The following is a 21,943-nucleotide window of genomic DNA, read 5'->3' on the forward strand; positions in this document are numbered from 1 at the left end:
CTCAGTGACAAACACCTTGCAGGAGCTATCATTCACCCAGAAAGAAAGGGGAAGGCAGATCATTACATTTATTGGTCATAGTTTTTCAAGAGTCAATAAAGACCCACTAGAAAAGGCATGGTTAGTAGCAGGATTATATATATATTGTCTATCTCAAAAATACCTTTGGCTCAACAGCTATACATAACACCAGTAGAAGGTCTGTCTACTGCCTCATACGTCAGGATGAATCTTCCTCCTAGATGATGGTCCTGGTGTAGACGGTGCTCACACTGTACAGTTTTTAATGTCTTTAACCATCTTTAGCTTTGTATCCTGATAGCCCCTTCAGGCTATATGTCAATGCCATCTGGGAGGAAGAGAAGAGACTTCTGCTCAAGCAATAACATAGATCTCTTGACTAAAATTGTGCTTCCTTCACTTGACAAACTGTCAGCACAGAACAATTATCTGCCTGCTTGTCCCTTCTTTTCTCTCCTCTCAGAAAAAAAACCAGATAAAGAAGTCTGCACATAATAAAACTCCATGGACAGAATCCAGCTGATCTGATTGCTCCACCCAGAGATGCGCTTGCAGATGTATCAAGATGTAAAACCGGGTCCCTTCTTTACCACCTCTTTTGCCACCTTCTCTTCCTACACTTGACTGATGACTGCTCTCGGGTCTTTTGGACAAATAACGCGTCTGGTTTTCTCTCTCTTAAGTCTTGTATAAATATGGTGGATATTAGAGAACTAGTGTATTTAGGCTGATGTGTTTAGCAGATCGAGATTATGAATTGCTCCTCAAAATAACATTTGCATTTGCTGACAAAGGTCTTTATTACAGAAGATGGGCAAGCAAAAAAGGATTATTTCAGCTAATTATTCATTGTTATTTAATATTTGCATGAAAGGTTTGCAGGACTGAGCCCTCAGGATTGCCTTGTTTGAGAAGATAATAGGGTTTCCAGGAAAGCAGCAGTGTCTGGTGGGCCATCAGAGCAGCCTCTTAGTGGATATGGAGGACAATTAGATTTGATGTAGTTAAGGGTGGTTGGCTAAAGGCTTATAATGACTTAGCCAGGACCTGATCCTGGGGTTTTCAAAGTCAGTGGTAAAACTTCCACTCAGAGCTGTGCTTTATGGGAAACCAACTGAAGCAGATCCAATTTTCAGACCACAGGCAGTTTCATGACCTGGGCAGCTCCTGGCTGAAATGGGTAGCTGTGAGCCAGCTCCATTTGCTCTCAAACACCGCTGTTGCATCAAAAGGGACTGGAGATTAGGCAGGGCTGAAACACACACTGTTGGGAGGGGTATTTGTAATTTTTTGGCCCACGCCTTAGGTTTGTCCCAATATATTAACAGTCCCTAGAGAGTTCCCCTGAAGTCTACCAGCTACCTTTTGCTTGGTCCTCATACTTCCTTGCTTAGACCATAATAGGCTGTATTGTTACAGAAATTCCTTGCTAAGCGAATGGGATTTCTCATTCCATAAAGATATAATTAGGCAATAAAAATACAGGCATGGGTGCCTGAAGGTGGGGTCCACATTTAAACAGCTAAATACAAGGCCCAACTTTTGTGGCCCCCATGTATTCATATTTTCTTTAGCTTCAAGACAACTGGAAGCTTTCCTGCTTTTTGAGGCTCAGATGGATTTGGTGGTACCCAAATATGGACCACGCTTCTTTAAGGAGAAACCATTTTCATTTACATTCCATGGTTTTGTTCAGATTGCGATGCCTCCAGCTTCCCCATTTGACATTTTTAGTAACTTAATTATTATTACCAAGGAAAAATCTTTATAAAGGTGTTGTTTACATTGGATGCAGCCCTGGGGAATGAGAAAGAATAACCCAGATTGCAGGAGCAGGAGGGAGGAGTGTGGTATTTTGGAAACCCGGGCCACAGCCTGCTGGAAGCATCTGTTCCTATTCAACCCTTTCCTCTAGAGTCCCGATATCATTCACAGCCCAGACTGCCAGCCATTAGGGACTTGTGCTGAGGATTCCCCTTCCCTTGTGCTTTCGTCCCCATCCTTTCTTTTTTGTTAATCTTGGGACTGACAGAGACAGCGTTAAGGTGATGTTTGCTCAGCAACTGCTACTCACGCAGTCATTCCTGTCTCAGCGGATGCCTTCGCTTGATGCTTCCGAGATGGAAATGAGGAGGCGGGACTGGGTAGTGCTCGGAAACCAGCAAATTGCAAAGCAAATAATTGGCTGAGGAAGACAACGTGTCAAGATGTGACTTGCAGCTACAGAGGTGGTGGCCACTTGGCTGTTTTGCCAAGGGCAGAGCTGTGCTGTGTGGCTGCAGCTAGAAAGCCACGAGCGTCCTTATTACCCATGGCTGCAAACTGGCTCTGTGCTGATGCGGGGATTTGTTGGAGGTGCTCGTTCTCCTCTGTTTGCAGGAACAAATATTAGGAAATGCATATTGAAAAGGCTAGAGTCTCTTCTATTAGGTCAAAGCCCTTTTGGAGGCATTGTTGGGTGTTTGGAAAGATGTTCCATTTGGGAAAAATAAATAAATAAATAAAACTGTAATGTCTTTTCCAAGAAATCAGCTGGTGGCATGAAAGAAAACATCTTTCTCCAAGAGTTCATCCATTGCTTCCCTTTTTTTCATTTTCAATAAAAATAAAGCAGGAAATATTTCTGGTCAGTTCTGATACAACCGCTTCTCCTTGCTGGTGTATTTACACTTCAGTACTGATGAACCGCAGAAAGGGAAGAAAATAACAGAACAACTCAGTACCTACATCTTCCCGGCAGCTCCCTGGAAACGTCTCTGTCATCACTGTTGTACAGATCTGGGCTCTAGCAAAAGGGGGTTTCACCACAGAAGATAGTCTCGCTGTGTGGCAGCTATAGAGGCACTAGTCACATGTAGTGAAGTTTTGACTTCTTAGCAGTCTTTTCAGTATGAGAATTGATCACTGCATCCCGAAAGAGAGAGCTGGAGACCCGAGCTCTCAGCTCTGTGCGTGCTCTTCAGTCTGAACCTGTTCTCGGGCAGAAATACTGGGTACGTGCCTGATCTAATTGAAGTATGTGGAAAAAACCCACCCATACAAACTTCAGTAGGATTTCAGCATGGATGTTTAGGCACTGTTGAAATGCAGAAAAATGAACCAGCAGAAATGGGTAAGAACTGTTTTCCTTTTAGCTGAGGAATGTTGCTCCCGCAGTAACATTGCTCCTGATATCTTTGCCTTTTAAATACCCAGTGACATAAATATTAGATGCATGTTAAGCCTCAAATCCAGCAAATAGCTCCTTATCTTAAAGCACATGAATACTCCTGGCCCCAGTAAGAACATTTAAATGGTACCTAAAGGACCAGAGACGTGGAATCAAGTGAATCAAATTTCTGGTGTGTGAAAAGAGACAAATCTCTGCACTCTCTCATGCCTGGGGTTAACTTGGGCCAGGTGTTGTTAAGCAGTAAAGATATGAATAATCTCACATCAGACTTTTGCATCCAAATGGCTCATTATACCAGCAATATTCATAGCTTCTGATAGTCCTATAGATTTACGATGGTTAGGAAAGGATGACGCCCAGCTTACTTTCCCACCAATCATTATTACATGGGAAAGTGAGCGATTTTCTTTAAGTCCATTAGTATAACATTAGTGCTTATAAGGACCAGACTGAGGTAGGCACTTTACAAGTCTTTTAGGTCAAAGTCAAATGGGGGACCCTTTTTTAGGAGCATAGCTTTTATCTCCCAAACGAAAAAGCATTGTTGGCTAGCACACGCTGTGGATATTTGCAATTTGGGGCAATTAGGAAGCAGCTGGTATTCCCAACTCAGTCCCACCTCTGGTAGCCCCATAACAACCCATTTCTTCACTAGAGCCTACTGAATGAGCGGCGCGTGGTACAAAACACAAGGAGAGAGCTTCAGATCAAAATCTTTATTCTTTGTTGCAGCAGATGAAACACTGAAGCAATGGGCTCCTGGGTGGGCAGGAGTGAATACATATGAAAATGGACAGCATTTCCACTTGAAATACACAGTCCTGAATTACAGCTGAGATCAATATAGGAGGACGATAGAGATTATCAATCTCGAGTGGTCTCCGTTAGGCAGAATTGACTGGCAACCACCTAATGACTCAGGCTCAGCCCACCAGTTTAGAGCCCGAGTGATAGACCTGCAGATGCCAGTCATCAAAATTTCCTTATCGGCAGCATTCACATGGCCATTTGTCTTCTGCTACCTGAGTTGCCTTGGTCCGGTTCAAGTGTTTTATCCTCCAAGGTACGTCTGAGAGATCAATGCACAGCTACAGCTGGTTGAAGGGGACCAAATCCATTGAACAGTTGATTTGGTTCCATTTTACCAGCTTTAGCAAAGCATTTGGCCTCATGGGCTCTGGCCAGCAAAGAGGGGAATTCCTCGGAGTTTTTTCTTTTCCAGCTGTCTGGACCTCTTCTGAACTTGCTGCCTGACATTGCACTAGTTCAAATAGCTTCACTTTCAGGCAGTCAGGATTTATTTAAGCTTCTTAGCAGCTACAGCTGAAGAGTGGGTCTGAATTAAGAGGCAGGTTTAATAGCAGTGGAATAGTCTGCAGCAGTGGCCACCAGCCTGGAGCATTTTCAAACCCGATATTTGCCTCCGTCTGTTTTGGGAGCCACGTTGTTATTACAGTGGGACAGAAGTAAAGACTACTGTTTCAATTCAGATACCTTCATTGTCACCTCCTGCCTTCTTCCTTTCAGTGTTTTATGGTCTGCCGTCCTCCTCCATGCCCTGTGTTTCAGTGCCTGAATTGCCATCTAGCACACAGCAGCAGGTAAAGCGAGAGATGTCCCTTGCTACGACCAGCCCAACCTGCAGCCAAGCAACCCAGGGCTGCAGAGCTCTTCTCCCCCTGGGGTTCTCCTTGGCAAATCAGAAGGAAAAGGCTGAAATATCTGAATTCTTTTTCAGAAGTTAACAGATTCTGCCTCCCTACCCTGCGGCTCCCCATCTTTTCTCACCTGGCATTAAGATCAGTGGTTTCAGCGGTGTTAAGATCTGCTTGAGACAAGCGATGATTGTATTTGCCGTCACCAGAAACCAAAGGGAAGAGGTGGAAAGGAAAAGAAAGAGGTGAAATGGGAAAAAACCATGGCTTTTCTTTCTTGCAATCTCATAATCAGGCAATTTGCCCCCTCCGAATGGTGAAAGCGGGCACCTGCCAGGCAGCCCTGCCACACCACCACCGCCACCCAAGCCACTCGTGCAATGGTTCATGTTGCAGCACTGGGGAGCTGATTTCTCCTGGAGAGCCCTGCAGCATGACCACCCCACTGCCAAAAATAACTCGGTAAATCAAATTTTAAAATCACAGCAGCTCCGATCATTTCTGCGGTGGGAGCCAATAAAGTCAGGCCTTTCCTTCTTAACCTAGAGCCACACGCAGATATTGCACATTGCCATGTGCATAACCTATTTAAAGAATTTATATGCGTCATAAGGCAAAGGTGACTTTTCCCCCCTCTTCCTCACAGCCCACCACGCTGCAAAATGATACTAGGAAAAAGCACCTGTGCTTATAACTACAGCACGCAGAAATATTGCAAGTGGGCCAGCATTATAGCTCCCCAAGAAATACAGGCTTTGCATTGTAACGGTAAGTACTGCAGATCACTTAACTGCCCAAACCCATTACTCCCAGCTGCCTATAAATAAATGGAGAGAGAGACAGAGAGAGAGAAAGAGAGAGAGAATAGCTTTTTAAAAAGAGCTCTACAATTAATTTAATCGAGTTATCTCTAGGTACCTTTTCAAGAGACAATCAAGCCAAGGAACTAAATGGAAACTTAGACAGTGAAGACCTGGAAGTATTAAATTCATCCTTTGGTGAGTTACAGGAGGCAAAGGAAAGTAATTATTTACCGGTGACTGGGGGAGGTGGAAGTGCCATTGGTGACCGATGCTGCACTGAGCCTGCAAGCTAAACCCTGATGGGCACACAGATTTTGGATTAGTGTGCACCAAGCTGTCTGAGCATCACCACTACCATTAAAACACTCGCTGCTCCCCAGGTACGCTTGCTCTGTCCCAGTCCCGTTGATCTGAGGAGAGTCCTGCCGATATGAGAGGTGCTGTAGGAGAGCGGGGTGGGGGCTATTCTGAGTGCCTTCTGCTGGGACAAGTGCTGCCCTTACTCCCCTCTGCTTTGCTTCGGGGAGTGCCCAGGAACACATTTGAAATCAATGCAAGCCGGCGTGGCTGCTCTATAACGTTTTGTTTAAATTTTCTACAGTGAGTTATGGGTGAGGTTTTCCTTTTTAGAAAATTAGTTTTTCTCTTCTGGATGCCATTAATCAAAAGTAATGATGTCTCTCTGGTGGTGAGGCTTTCCCAGCAGCCAAGAAAGAGCCGCCCACATTATCAGCTAGGTAGGGCTGCAACACACAGGGGCTTGTAGCCCCCCATCAGGGAGAGCACAGCTCTGCCAGCCCCCGTGGGTACCACCAGGCTGGGCTCTGAGGCTGTAAAAGCCAGCCAAGCAAGATAAGTTACAGAGGCTTTGCTCAGCCGTGCTCAAAGGTCTGAGCTCTGTTGAAGCTCCTGATCTCTCCTGTGAGGCAGCGCTCGTCCCCTGAACACCTGTGGTCCCCCACCCCTGTGAAACGTGGGGCTTTGGGGTTCGCCTCTGCCTGCTCAGCACTGCCAGTTTCAGCAGGCAGGATCTGGCAGAAGAGCTTTGCCTAGTCCTAACAGCCAGGCAGAGGTTTGGTGTCACTCTCCCTTCCTGCCTATGCTGATGTTGCAAGTACAGTCTGAAACAGAACCACGTCCCAGGTTCAAAACCGCAACCACCTGGCACCAACAGATTTAGGTTTGCTGTCCAAAGTGGACCCAGGACCAGTCATTTCTTCATGAAGTTGGGTCTCACACTGGAAAGGTCCTTTCTGGGTGCTTTCCTTTCTGTCCCCCAGGGCCAGGATTGGGTGCTGGTGCCACCCTTCGCAGGACCCCGCTCCAAGCCCCGCCTGCCCATCACACTGACACATCCCCGTGCTGGGCAAAGTCCGCACATGCTGCAGGGTGGCATTGGAGAGCCACAGGCACACTGACAAGCAGCACTTCATAGAGACAAATCAACGCCAGAGTAACAAAATAAACGTGTGCATCGCTTTTCTCTCTCTGCCCATCGTTGCGTAGTGCCTCTGTTTTGCTTTTGGCCTGGTTGTCAGCTCTGCTGTTAACAATTACAGGCATGAGAACAGACAAAACCCCTGCATTACCAAACCACTGCCATGGCATGTAGGATCAGTAGTAGGCAACGTAAAAGAACCTGATCTATTGAAGGCCTTTCCACTTTAGCCTCAATATTCTAATAAAGTCGTGTTATAGACAGTACAGAAAAGCCAAAGAATTTATCAGGATTTGTCGATATTCCTAATGAAGCAGAAGATTCAACATGCAATAGAATTAGCCTACAACAAACCCTTGCATAGGGCCCATCCTTCTGAGTCCAGAAATCTCCTGCCTATTCCAGTCCGATACCCTTTTGAGAAATGAGCATCCCTTGAAGTCATTATCATTATAAGCTAAAAGGCCAAATGAGACAAAGTACTGTTGCTCTTCATCTGAATAAACAAATCATTTTTAGATCAAATGCATTAACAATTTATCATCCTAAAATCCAATCAAAAGGAAAAAACAACAATACAGAACATTGATTTCCTACAGCTTTATCTTAATGAAGTGCACATTCCTTTCGTTATTAGCTTTGGAAGGTTTTTTTCCCCCTTTCCTCAAGCTAATGTGTTATTTGATTTCCGTCCAAATGCTACTAAATTGGCGGAAATTTCCCCAAAATGAAGTGGCTTTTGATAATACAGGGAAGTGTCTGCTCTCTCACATTGCTATTTTTTTCCACCAAACAGCCATACTTGTACTGCAGATGATTCAACTTTATGGCATGGTGTCTCTGCGTGGATGCTTAAATCAATGCCACAGTTGCTGTATTCTGCACAATGTGCCATTTGTAAACCAGAAAATACAACCTCACTGCTTTTGTCCTTTTCCTTACAGATAGCAAATATTAATTTAACTTATATTATTACAGGCAAGAAGTGGACTGTGTTTTATTAACATTTCTAAAAGTATAGATATTCAATCCAAAATGTAGACTCCAGACAAGGCTCGGGAGTCTTCCGCTTGGATTTTATTTGACTTAATTAAAAAGCACTCAGTTCCTTTGTGCACTAAAGTAGTTGCTGACATTGCAGTAGCCACTCAGTCTTTCAAACCAAAACTATTACCTGAACTTAATAAAGTGTCTATTTAATTTATACACCCCCATGAACTCACCTGTCTCCCACAGACACAACGCGGTCCTTGCTAATGGCTAGCGAAGGCAGGACACTGATGGCAAACTCACCAGCAGCCCAGGGTAACTCAGCTGCCCCATAACATAATTTCCATCACCTTTTATCTGTCTCCTCTGCCGTTAATACCATTATCCAACATCCCTGATCCAATGATCCACTGCGCATTGCTGGAAACGCTTTTTGCCAGGCCACCTCTCTGTTCCTTCCCTAAATCTCTCATTTAAACCTTTTCTCCTTTAAATGACGCTGAACCGAGGACTACTGCTTTCATCCGGCTTCACTGAGCATTTGCTAAAATGCAATAACTAATTCGATAGTCCGGTTTTATTTGGATGTATCGCCGAGGTGCACAGCAATATCTGTGTCAAAGAATAAAGCCCCAAACCTTGCAATTATCACCTTGTTCCTCAGTTACACAAAAAGACAAAAGTGACCTTATCAAAACACTGGCTTTCAACATGAAAATCCCTGTCTTAATCCAAATTGTGGTCCTAGGTCTCTTGTAAAAATAAAGGTCCTAGTCCAAGCACAGGCCTGATCTGTTCTGGCAATGCAAAGCATCGATACCTGGAGGGAGCTGCAAATGCTCTGGCTCCACACGGTACCGAGATGGACCCTCCAAAGTTGTTTGCCTGAAACACAAGGCTCTGAGCAGGGCGCTGGGAGCTGCATCTCCTGAAACCGGCAGTGGAAATAGTTGCGGGGTTGGATTCTGTTTTTTCCAACTCACACACTCAAAAGAGAACAAAGCCATCCGCTAATACAGTTTGTGCATTTTATGGACCAAACAATTAAATAGGTTTTAAAACATCTGCTGACTGCATAATTCCATACAGGGGAGTGTACTCAGCGTTTTTAAACAGCAACTGATACAAGATACCACTTAATAGTACAAAACACCAGCAGTCCCGTTAAAATCAATAGAAAATTAGATGCAATGAAAATGCAATATGTCTCCAATTAGTTATAATTGGAGCAAATGGTGATGCAGATAAACTCCTGGAGAAAGATGTATTTGTCCAGACCGCTCCCTGCCTGCGTTCAGCATGGCACAGTATTGGCAGTGGCGGACTCTGCTGTATCCTATAGCATGAATGATGATCCATCTAATACACGTATGTTAACTGTTGTCTAATTATGGAGTTGCTCAGAGCCTGCAGGACTGCTTTGGTGCACCACTGTGTGTGGTGAAAAATGATCCTCTGTCACACGGAAACCTCCCTGTTGGACTTGACAAATTATGCCAGCAAACCTGTTTAAGAACTAAAAAATCCTTGGACACGGTGACAGGCAGAGAAAGATGCTGTTTGGGAACAGTTATTTATTTATTTACCTGGCAGAGTTTAAGAATTGCAGCTCAGTCCTACAGATACTCACTTTTTTCCCTGCCTGTCTGTTGTTATATCTGTTCAAACTCCTTCTCACCGATTATTTTTCAGGCTTCTTTCAACTCCTAAAAACCTCAGCTGCATGGCGAAATGGGAACTGGGTTATGTGATTCTAACGCTTTATTTTTAACATCTTTGGTGCAACATATTGGCCTCCTCTTTGTTTCATCTTATGACTAAAGGAAAAGAGCAAAAATCCCATATCCCAGCGACACAAAAGGTACATTCTCCAAGCAAGCATTGCTCCAGCTCCTTCATGGCCTCGCAGCAGTTGGAAACACATCACTTGTGGTGCAACAAACATTAATTTGGGGGCATTTTTTCATATAAACACTATAAAGTATCAGTTATTTTACCAAAATTATTGGGCCAGAGCTAAGAAGCAATAACTTTCTCCAGGGTTCATATTTTATTCCCATTTTAAGTTAATAATTCAAATTATTAAAGACCTATGGCCACACACACACACAAAAAAAAGCTCATGTTTACCCACACTCAAAACGTTTTTGCACTATTGGACACTCTGTTACTTACACTGTTAAGGGAACTGTCTCTCGAGAAAGGGAAAAAAAAATGAAGTGGCAGCTTTTATTTGTTACGCTGACTCAGCCGAATGGTGGAACAAGAAACGTTAAAACCCAATCCATAACTTTTGTGGCCGCTCAAAGGACATATTCTTCCTCGACACTGATAAAAGTTTAATATGTAGTTGCCCAGGTTTTTAATAAACTTGTCAACAAAAGAGCAAGGCAAATTGATGGGGACCTTCCCAGGAATAAATTCAGCTTCAAATAGGCCAAATGAGCTTGGAGGACAGGGAGGGGACAGCACATGAGCAACTTCTGCTGGTCTTTGCAAAAATGGCACAATAGATTTTAGCGGGTGCGTGTGCGTCTTATTGTCTCAAAGACAAGGCTTTAGGACAAAGGTGGCTTAATTTAAGGAAGGCAAGGTGGTGCCCCTCCACGGACATCACAGCCCTGACACCGGTGAGGAGGGGAAGGGATGAAGCCCAGATATAAATACCCCTCTTGTCCTGCCTGCGTGCACATCCCAGTCCCCATCCCACAGCAGACCTGCTCAGTGACAAGCTGCAGCGTCACTCCCTGCTCTTACCCCCAACCCCCTGTTGCACGTATTTCAGGACATCCCCTCCAGACATCGCCTGCACAGCCCTATACCCTGCTCGGCCAAACCATCCCTGTTGCCTGCTCCATTTTTTCCCTTTAAATACCTAAGGTTGAGCTTAATTCAAGCAAAGCGCAGTCCTTTTCCACTGCTGTTACAGGAGCTGAGTCAGGCTCTGCAGCCTCCAGCTACACGTACCCCTCGTGTATAGGGACCGGTTATATTGCATGCACGTGGACAGGAACTATGCACACTGTCCACCAAGGCAAGGTTAGGAGTGAAATCATTGCACGAGATTCATTATTTTTCTACTACTCTCAATCAAGTTGGTGCCTTAAATTATTGAGACTTGGGGATTTTTTTGTTAATTTGTTTACCAGAAGTAAACACAAATATTAAATCAGAGCTCCCAATAATCTCACTGCCAGCAAATTAACCCAGGGTATCCCAAAAGGGGACACCAGTCTTCATCTCAGCAACTCCTTGCAATACTTTGCTTCCCGTGTCTCAGGCTCCCTCCTGATGCCTTCCTTCGCTTGCACTGAACAGCTTCAGCAGCCAAAGGCCAACTCCTGCCTCTGACATTGGGTCACTTCCCAGATTGGAAGTGCTTCCCCGGCCTTCATGGTGAACTTTATTCTTGATTGCTCTTAGGTCACTGGATTCTTGCTCCTGTAGCTTTATCCAATGCCCCAAATGCCAGGGTTGACTTGCCTATGTAAGGCCTTTGCAGGGATGGCTCCTGTCCTTACAGCTGCCGGGTGACTTCTGCAGTCGGTGGTCACGAGTCCACCGCCTCTTGGCTGCCCAGATGCCACCTAATCCGGTCCCACCAGAAGGGCAGCTGAGAATGAGCACTATTTATAGCAGCTGTTCCCGGGTCCCCCTGGGCTCATCAGTCTGCCCAGGGCTTTTTTAGATAGCGGCACAGGTCCCAGCGCAGGCCATATCTGGGCATGGCAAGGCGTTTACAGGCACGGCCCTGTGCATCATGAAAAAAAAAGAAGAAAAAAAAGAAAAGAAGGACAAAAAAAGGAAAAGAAAAGGAAAACCCTGCCTCTGTTTCAGATGTCACTCACCCTGCTTCCTCTGAGCCCCAGTGCATAGCTTGCCTCCTGAGCACCACCAGCAACTGCTCCAACTGCTAAAACCTTTGGCTATTAAGTTCTGCCTTTTCCAAGATATATCTGTGTCTAAAAGCCTTCCACTTTTACACAAGGATATCTACCATCGGCCTCTGCTCCTCCATACAGACCGCCTGGCAAAAATACAAACTAAACCAGTGATGTCCGCTGATACTGGTTAAACAGTGTAAGCAGAAAAGCCTTCAGAGCATCACAGGGCACAGCAGTCGGTCAGGAGGAGGCAGCCCACGGGGACACTGCTCTGCCTGCACATGCAGGTACCCACCGATGCACTCACGGCCGGGCAAGCCTAGGGGCCGCGGTGGCATTGCACAACCCCCCCGGCACTGGCAGAGCCACCCGGCAGCGCGGCACTGTGCAGTATTGTGCCCAGGCTGGCCACCAGCACCCGCGAGGTGGTGAGCAGCCCTGCGGTGCCGGAGCATCTCATAGATTGCATAGCCCAGCTCCTCGGTGAGGTGACGGGGCCCCTTCTCACTCCCACTCGGACACCCTGCAGGCAGCTGCAGCCCTGCGGGGTCCCTGTTGAGGTTTTGTGTCGGTACCTCACACCCTGCCACTGCTCAGAGATGTTGGGGAGTCCAGACAGGTCGTTGCATCTTGGCGTGAGGGCAGAGGGGTCACAGTCCAGCCAAGCTGTGCTGTATCCCCAAAACACATGCTGGGCATCACTGTGCAAGCCAACACCAGAGTGGGGAAGTCCTTACAAACCCAGAACAAGCTCATCCTTTGGCTTCTCCAGCCTGAGCCCCATGGTGCAAGCAACAGCTTCAACAACTCTGTGGTGAGCACTTACTCTGCCTCTGTGGGAAATTGAGGCAGGGGAGCTACACGACTTGCCTGCAAGCCCAGCGAGCTGGCAGCGGAGACCGTGCCCGTGGCTCCCATCCTTGAAGCGCTGGGATGCTCTCACCATGACCCCCCACATCCCAGCAGGAAAGTATCTCACGGCGTTGCTGCCTGCTTGGCTGAGGTCAAGAGCAACTTCAGAGTCAAGCATCAAACATTAAGCCTAGCGTCTTCTCTGGGAGGGAATTGCAACTGCGGTACTTAAATCAGCCCTGGGCTTTCAGGGGAGGGATCCGAGCTGAGGAGCGAGGATATTTCTCTTGCGAGGAACACGCCACCCCCTCGCCCACAGTCACTGCTAAGTGCAAGATGTGGTGAAAGTCTTTAAAAATAGATATATTCCTAAGCAATTCATGCCGCTTGCATCTGGCAGGGCAAACCTAGCGTGGAAGCTCTTGCTTACTGACTAAAAAGGATCGTTAACAGCTTGAGGCTCGTGCAACCTTGACTCTCTTCTCCTCTCTTCAGGGCCTTCTCTTGTTCTTGGCCTAAACCAGTCCTGGGAAACACAAGGGAAGCCCTGCCCAGCTAGGCTGGTGTCAAAGGCAGGGAAAGATACTGCAGTGCAGTGCTGATCTCTTCTGCAATCGGACGTGCAGACTAGCCCGAATGCTGAGTCAGCACAATTTCTTTTTTGATTGGTTGATCTGAGTAACATACTTTCAATGTATGCTAAAGGGGCAGCAATTAACACATTTTCCCCCTTTCCCCACCTTTCCAAACCGCTTCGAATTGAGCGCACAAATCTCACCCCCAAAGTCACTCTCTGGTCCTAAATATTCTGAGGCTCTTTCATTTTTAATTTAGGGCATTAAAAAAAAAAATTTGCAATCTAAGCGATGCTCACTTTGATCGACTTGTGCTGCTGCAGCTAAAATATCTGTCCTGCAGGTCAATCTAATCATGCTTAATAGCAGTTTATTCTTCAACGCAACATTTTTCACGTTGGGTCGACAGTTTTAAATGAGATTGCTGATGCACCCCTTTACTAATGCTTTTACCAGGGCCAGCACATCCCTTGAAATACTTGTGCAATAAAATGCTTTATTGGTCTTGATGAATGCACTATTAAACTTGAATTGCAAACATGCCCCCCCTTTTCTTTTTTTTTTTCCAAAAAGTGTGTTAGAATTTATGGGACCACCTGTTTTCCAATATTAAGTAATAGTAACAACGGTAATAATAGATCATCGACATAACAAACACACAAAACCAAAAAGAAAAAAAACCCGCTGGGGAAGCCTGCATGGCACAAATTTGTCCCTGTGCTCTCGTGTGCATGTGCAAAATATCCATCTTATACCTGCCGGCAGTTCCGCTTATATGCGGAGAATTCATCTCAAGAACGTCTGGATTTTGTGAGGCATAGAATAGAAAAATTTAACTAATTTGGTCCACTGGATTTATGGCTTTTACAATCCTCAAAGCTGCTGTTTCCGCGCCCAGCACTGCACAGTCCTCAGTTTGCAGGATGGATGGGTGCACCTGAGCATCCCGGCGCTGCTGCACACAGCGGGTCCAGCAACGACGTTCCTCGCAGCGCGCCCGCAACGGCGCTCTAGGATGGGAGGTGCTCACCAGTTTATAAAGAACAAAAGAGAACTGGCTTAATTTTACCTACCAAATAGAGTAAACTTAGTGCAATGTAACAGCCACAGTTTTAATCCAAATAGGTAAAAAAGGGAAGAAGAACTGTCACAACGCAAAAGAACGGCGCAGACTGGTTGCTGAAGGCCTGCAACCATCATCTGCTTCCGTCGACACCAACAGCAAGGGGCTGCCGTGGCTCTGGGCGGGCCACACGCAAACTCCCCATTTCATTTTTAACATCATGCAAGCCTGGGTGCCTCGGGACATGTGCCACAGAGAAGCTTCCCCTGCTACCTCCGCTCCCATGCTGCGAGACAGCGCTCAGAATTATAGCTTTGAAAATATTTACATAAAAAATAAATCTGAGCACTTAGTGACTTCCTAAAGTTAGCAATTCCATGTGATTAACAAGCGTATTAATTCAGAGATGGGGGGAAGGAAATAAAAATTGCATTAGGAATGCTGGTATCAACTGTAAATCAGACCACAAGCACCTTCGCGAGACCAACGCATAGTAGCACAGGAGAAAAACCTGTGCTGAGGGAAGAAAGGGAAAAAAAAGAAAGAGAAAAGCAAGTAAAAGAAAATGAAAAGCAAGTAAGCGAGAAAAAGACAAAGGAAAGAAGGAAGGAGAAGGAAAGGGAAACGTGGTGCGGCAAAGGGTCATCAGGGGAAGGACAGAATTCTGCGTTATATCCAGAATGGTGACAACAGTCCTTATTTTTCATCCAGAGACCCAGGCTAGCGTCAGTGATTTACAAGGGAGCAAAACTGCAACCCCACTTGGGCACCAGAGCTTTCCCGCTTGGGCTCAGCCCATTTCCCAGCATCCAACAGCTTTTTATTTAAATCTCACCCCAAAATGGGGCTGGACCCCAGCAGCAGCCAGGGCCCATCTTCGTGAGGACCCAGGGGTCGGGGACCATCCCCACGCAGGGTGGCTGCTGGCGGGGCTGAGCCCAGGGGACGCTGCATCCCTGCAGCAAGGCCCCGAGAGATCCCTCCATGGCCAGCCAGGAAAGCCTCAACTTTCCAGGGCCTGGCATAACCAGAGTGTCCTAATATGCTAAAGGGATGATGTGCAGATCAGCCATCCTCCAGCGCAAAGCAAGCCTTCCCAAAGCCATCTGGCACAGAAAAGGCTCCTTTTCTGCTAGGAAGAGGCTCAGTGCTTCCCATTCTTCCACCAGCCACTTTTAAAAAACCCAAAATTCTCAATAAAACTCACTGAATCCTATACATAGGAAATCTCTCTGATAGCCCAGCCTGCCTTTTCTGACCTGCTATTCATGAGCACCTGCTTACGGTTAAATCCCCCTTGGCATACGTGTAACAAGTGACAGTGGCGCTCACCATGAGTAGGGCTGGATAAAGACTCCGCAAAATCCGAATTCCGAGTCTCACCTGCTCCCCATGCCTGTGAGAGGATGCTGCAAGGGGTAAGACTTGATGATCCTCTGTGCAGGGTGCTGAGGCACCACACCTACCAAGCGATGCTTTAGGAGCCCGTTAGACAAGTGAAGAGGGGTGTTGCGATTGCAGGGAAATCACTCAAAAGAAACACGTTGCCAAGATCTCAGCTGCCCCATGGAGATGGGAACATAAGTTTGGGTAGCTGGGAAGTGGCTTTCCGAGGAGTTTGGCTTTGCCCATCATCAAAGGCATCGCGGAAGCATGAGGGTGTTTGGGGCTGAAAGTTTTACACCCCCAGATGCGACTCCCACCTAGGCAGAATGTTAAACTTGTATTTAAACCACGTTCCTTTCATCTTGCTCGTTATTGTAGGATCCTGGAAAAACAGCCAACTATTTTACATTGGAAAAGGTTAAAAAGGAAAAGCAAAAGCCAGTGAAGGCTTCCAGAAATAAAGGAGCTAATTTTCTTATTTTCCTTTGGGAAAATAAGGCCCCTATATTCAGAGCACTGCTCTGGCTTTAGCTGAGATCTGCTGACTCGATGGCTCATCACGCCGACAAGGAAGATCTCCTTCTCTCCAATTTTAAGCACAAAAAAGTTTGAATGTGGGAAAGAGTCAAAAAAGTGGAGTTTGTCCGTCAATTTAAAGCTAAAACACTGCACGCCCAGGTCACAAGTGCTGTGTCCTTTTTCCCTCTCTTCTCCCTGCCTCCACCTCCTTTTGTTTTTCCTAGATTTAAAGATCAGCCAGCTCTGTTTGCCTTATTTATGGGGAAAAAAGGGTTGATGGGGAAGCAGGAAAAAGGAGCACTTGGCCTGCATCCCCATTAAAACCCAGGAGTGGACAGCCAGCTTTCCTCCGGCATCGCCTTTCAAAGCCCATGCCGCAGTCAGCATATTGAATATTTAATGTCCTGATGAGCATTTCCACCTGCTGACACAGGCAAAGTGACAGAACAATACACGCGCTGGAACAAGATCATCAATTGACTCCCCAGTCGGTCTGCCAGGTCAGGCAGTTAAAAAAAATAATAATATAAAATAATCTGTCTGTCTTTCTCCCCTGCTTTGCCTGGGGTCACACACTGCTCCTCTGAGAAGGGTTCCCACCTGAAATACATACTTCTTTACATTCCATAGCTTGCCAGGTTCATATGGGCATATAAAGAAGTATGTCTCTCAAGCAGGTAGTTTCAATATGCGCATTTATATGGTCACAGGAGGAAAAATAACGCTGATTTACAATTTACATCGCGAGAATGAGTTACGGCTCAGTTTAAACCAGCAGACTTTCCTCCTGCCCAGCCCATGTGCAGAGACACACACACCCCCCTTGGCTCCCACTCCTGCCGGTAATCCCAGGCTTTGCCCTCAGCAGGTGATGGATTTTGGTCCCTGGGAAGAGGAACTGGGTAATTCACCAGGCACAAAGCAGCAGCGGTCCGGTGGCTGTCCTGACAGGGGCTCTTTGTCACATAGACAGCACAGAGTAAAAGCCAACCTTCCACTCCACCTAAAAAGTAGGTGTTTCATTTGAAATCATAAACTTTCAGCAATTAAAAAGACCAAAATGTGGTTTGGTGGAAGGGATTTTCTTTATATGCGTATAAATATGATTTTAGACAAAGCCATGTGGGGGAAAGTTAAATATATATTATTTCCCAATTGCCTCCATCCTGCGTTTTGGAAACAAAAAGCCAATTTGTTCTCAGAAAGCCAAAAATCAAATGGCCAGCTACTGATTTACACACCGACACAGGGAAGAACGGCTCCATTTGCCAGAGTAAGAAAACTCATCAGCTCCAGACAAGCAATTGCTTTCATCAGTAAGTAGAGATTAAAGCATAGGAAGAAGAAAGCATCTTACCTAGTGAATCCAAAGATTTTTCCTCTGCTGGTCACTGTGAGTGAGACACTACCTTGCAGATAAGCAAACCCCAAAAGATAGCACACGCCTTTTGGGGAGTTCAGAGTATTTTAAAATTAAAAATTAAAAATTAAAAATTGCTTCTAATAAGTCATCCAGTTGAGCTCCACATCAGCTAAAGGTTTTTGGGGAGACACCTGCAGATATGCAACATAAAAGGCAGCCAAAGCCAGGTGCCAGGAGCTCAGGCCAAAGTCTTTTTGAGTTATTCCTGCAGCCCCCATGGGATGCGTGCCCGTGCACGCCGCTGTGCGCTTGTGCACCCGTGGGGCTCGGTCCTGCGTGCCGCCGCTGGCTCTCTCCCTCGCCTCCTCGCAGCCGCGCTGAGCTTTAAAGCTCCCCGAACAATGTGGGCCGAGTGGCAGGGCTGCAAAAGCTGCCCGGGTTGAATAGGAGACTATTATAGGCAGGATTTAGGCAGGGAGCAACAGCGGAGGTCACACCAGGCGCTGCCTGCTTGCTGCCTGCACGCTCAGCAGGGCGGGCAGGGCACGCTCACCTGCGCCTGCTGCCCCTCGCCCCGCTGCTGCCGATCGATACCAATTTACAGGCAAATGCAGAATGGCTGCCTTCGTGTTAATGAATTTTACCGTTTCTCACAGTCTTCTAACGAACCCCTTAAAGAGGGTTTAAGTAAACTTAGCAAGTGGCAAACTAAGCACTTTGGACTACCTAATTGCATCGATGCTTTTCCACTGCTTTTTAAAATCTCACTGCCAGCTGGGGAGTAGATATTTCCCTGCTTCCCATCGACTTGTAGCACCACAGAAAAGCAAAGGCCACGCGGAGCCGGGGTGTAAATCTGCTGTGCTCAGCCCCAGCCCCCAAAATGCCTTTACACCCCTCATGAAACACCAGCAAATGCCTCGGTCCTGGCCCTGTGCAGCTCCCTTCCTTGCCCCCCTAGGTTTCTTGGTCCTTTTAACCATCGTTACTTGTCTCATTTCAAGGCAAATTTCAACCTTTAGTTTGGATTAAGGGGAAGAGAGATGGAGCTGTGGCACCATTGTAATGCATGACTGCAGTGAAATTAAAGCAAAGGGAGAGCCGAGGAGTGTGAGGAAAAGTCTGAGTGCTTAAGATGCAAAAAAAACCCCAACAAAAATCAAAGTGCTGGTGGGGGGTTTTGCACAGCCAAGACACTCCATGGTATTGAATTTCCTTCAGACTGACAGCAGTAGGACAGCTACTGGACTTCTTGGGCCATTAAGCATCTACAACTCATACCCAATTTGCTTTCTTCAAATGCATTTGACATAGGCTGTCCTGAATGGTCCCCAACTTCTGCAGCTGAGTAGGACAACAGCAGCTGGCCACTAAAGACAGCACTATGTCAGAGCTAAAAAAAAGACATTTTAAATCCTTAATAAAACTGAAGACAATGACACAACCACAGCGGCAAAGTTCATCACGGAGATTTAAATTTTCTTTGAGGCTCTGTGGAAGTTCACTCTTCCCAGGGTTGTACTTTTTGGTGGAGGAGCAGATAAATGGCGTGACGGTGCTTTTAACGGTGACGCCAGAGGCACCCTGTGGTTCCCATCCTGCAGCTATCACCAAGAGTAAGTGGTGGAGGGCGAGCGTCATCCAACATCCTCGACCCACCCAGGCTTGCTGAGCTCCTGGGCTTGCTCTTAGCAGAAAAACATGTGCAATAAAATAGTGGCTGTTCTGGGGAGAAAAATGGATGGAAAGCTGGATGGTGCAGAGGCCAAGGGGCAAATAAAAGGGAGAAGGATGGTGGGAGGGATGGAAAGCAAGATGCTGTATATAACATCCCTGCTCTGCCCCAGGCTCAAGGTGCTGCTCAGGTCCAGGTGGCAAAGTCGAGCTGGAGCTGTGCAGCACAAAACTTTGGGGACTTTGGAGACAGCCCATATTTAGGGCTGGGTGCCGGAGAAAGGAGGCGCAAGCAGGGCCAAGGCAGAGGCAAGCGCTCACCCCAGCGCAGCCCACAGCAGAGGGGCTAGGCTGGGCACGGGGCTCAGTCCTTGGGAGACACAGACACAACCGTCCTCTCGAGAAAAACCCAGCAATTAAACTGACAGCACAAATCACAGATTTCTGCCTATACAATTACAGCCGAGTGCTGAGTGTACACTCTTTCCGGCACAGACGTATACATATATCCATACTCTAAACACAGCCTGGAGATGCGTTGTGTTTGGATGATATGTTACACCTGCTTATATATAGCATTTATATAGATATATATAAAGATGTGTAAAATATACATATGCATGCTATAAAACGTGCCTAAATTTGTGCGCGCGTGTGTATGTAGCACAGCATCCATCTCACAATACTGATGTCTATATATTTATGAGACTAGGTATCACCACTATCGTATAAAATATAATGACCATAGTCAACTCTGAGCTGCAGAAGCAATAACAGTCAATTGATGTATGAAGTGTAACCTGAATTCCAAACCCTTGCAGAGAAAACCTAACTTCTCCTCCTCCGCCTCCTATTTCCTTCGTGATGGTCCACAAACCATGCGCCTGTAATTAATGCTCCCTTCTCGGCATTTTAACAGTTAATCACCGCAGCATTGAGATCATTGCAAGTTAGGCTAAGTTTAACCACATTTCACCCTTTTGCTCTGGCTGGTATTAGCTCATAGCACTAGTTTGTTGAAAATAAATAAATAAAGCCCCAATCCCCCCAGGTGTCATTAGCCAGCCTGTGTCTGAATTAGGCATTTAAAGGCCGGTTTAACCTTGCAGAACGGTTGCATGTCAAAGTTCTAATATTTCAGTTCCGATTATTCTAGTGCACTGTTTGCTCTGCAGTTTGTTAGGGCTTTTTTTTCAAATGCGGAGTATGCCACAGCAGAAGAAAAAATAAAAAAAGAAGGGGGGGGGAACTCTCTTAACCCATCCACAGATTAAACACACACCCAGCACATCCCTGCACAGACACACACACGCGGAACACACACACGCACACGTACATTTGCCGGATGCAAAAGCCCACATTTAAGTCCCCGGGTAAGTTGGATAGGCACTCAGTCCTGCATTGGCCAGAAAAAGTGTTTAAAAACAAGCTGAGCTGGTAGCGGTTAAAGGCAAGGCAGGGAGCAGAAGGGGGGGGGGAGAAAAAAAAAAAAGACATACCAGTTAGGAGCTTCTGTTGCAGCAGAGGACTCACCAGAGCACTAGCTGAAAGCTGAATCAGCTTTCGAGAGTTAGGGATGCATAGAGGAGGGTCATGGAATCACAAGGTAATAATGCGCTTCATGCTGCAGCCGTCAGCCTTCTCCTTATAGCCAATCTCTAATGCAGGAAGGGAAAAAGAGAGCAGGCCCAGGAATGGTATTAGTCCTCACTTGGAGGAAAAAAAAAAAATTAAAAAAAAAATCATCAGGCAAACCCTCCCTTCCCCAGCCACCCTTACCTCACCCCCTCCACCCAGCACCACTACAACTCCATCCCCGCTGCTGCATCGCGGCTCGGTGGGTGGGGGGAGGAAGGCGGGAGGCAGCGCGGTACAGCGGGGGCTGCGCGGCGGAGCCTGGGCGGGGGCAGCGGGGCTCCGGGCAGCGGGGCTCCGGGCAGCCCTGCCGCCGGCCGGCGGCGCAGGAGTTAAGGAGAAGCAACCTTGCCCGCCCGGATTGCAGCACACCTTGATGCGAAAGGGCTGCGCCTGCAGAAGTGCCCGCGCCCCCCCCTTGCAACCCCCCCCCCCCACCCCGCTTCTCCTCCGTGCCCCCCCCTCCCGCCCCGGGGGTCAGCCCGGGCTGGGGGTCAGGCTGCCAGGAGGGATGCACACATGCACACCCCGGGGGGGGGGGCCGGCGGAGGGGAGGGGGGGAGCGCTGGTCAGAAAGCCAGTCCACCTTTCCAGTGCTTATATACCCAGCGAAGCATCCGAAACACGCACTCCCGGGCAAGTGGCCTCTTCTCGTGCTCTTCCCTCCCTGACCATATTTAGTCAACCACGGCAAAAAATAGCCTGTCAGCTGGAGGCTGCTGAGCAGTATTTGGAGTTCAATCGCTCCTCGCAGCCCATTGACTACTGGTCCTGCAGGGTCCTGACTCTGCCTTTTTTTTCCCCTCCGCTATTTTTAGCTAGGCCAAATAAAGAGGGAGCTCATCTTACTACTCTCCGCTGGCCCCAGGTTTTGCGGGGCCCTGGCTATGTTTGGTAAGCGCCGGCACTGGGA

General features: G+C 47.0%; 1 long non-coding RNA gene across 3 annotated transcripts in view; it reads right to left on the minus strand.

Moving 5' to 3' along the window:
- Positions 1 to 21,471, minus strand: part of LOC142064211 (uncharacterized) — a 46,405-nt gene extending 24,934 nt beyond the window's left edge. Inside the window, exons 1-3 of one of the 3 annotated variants that reach the window (XR_012663035.1) lie at positions 21,175 to 21,471; positions 20,895 to 21,053; positions 10,296 to 11,830 (exon numbers count right to left, since the gene is read on the minus strand). This is a non-coding gene — a long non-coding RNA (uncharacterized LOC142064211). Of the gene's footprint in view, positions 1 to 10,295; positions 11,831 to 18,331; positions 19,447 to 20,894; positions 21,054 to 21,174 lie in introns of those variants that run through there. The other 2 variants (XR_012663034.1, XR_012663036.1) reach the window with 2 other exon arrangements.
- Positions 21,472 to 21,943: the final 472 nt, after the last annotated feature.

The sequence above is a fragment of the Phalacrocorax aristotelis genome, chromosome 13, assembly GCF_949628215.1.
Source record: "Phalacrocorax aristotelis chromosome 13, bGulAri2.1, whole genome shotgun sequence".
Lineage (NCBI taxonomy): Eukaryota > Metazoa > Chordata > Aves > Suliformes > Phalacrocoracidae > Phalacrocorax > Phalacrocorax aristotelis.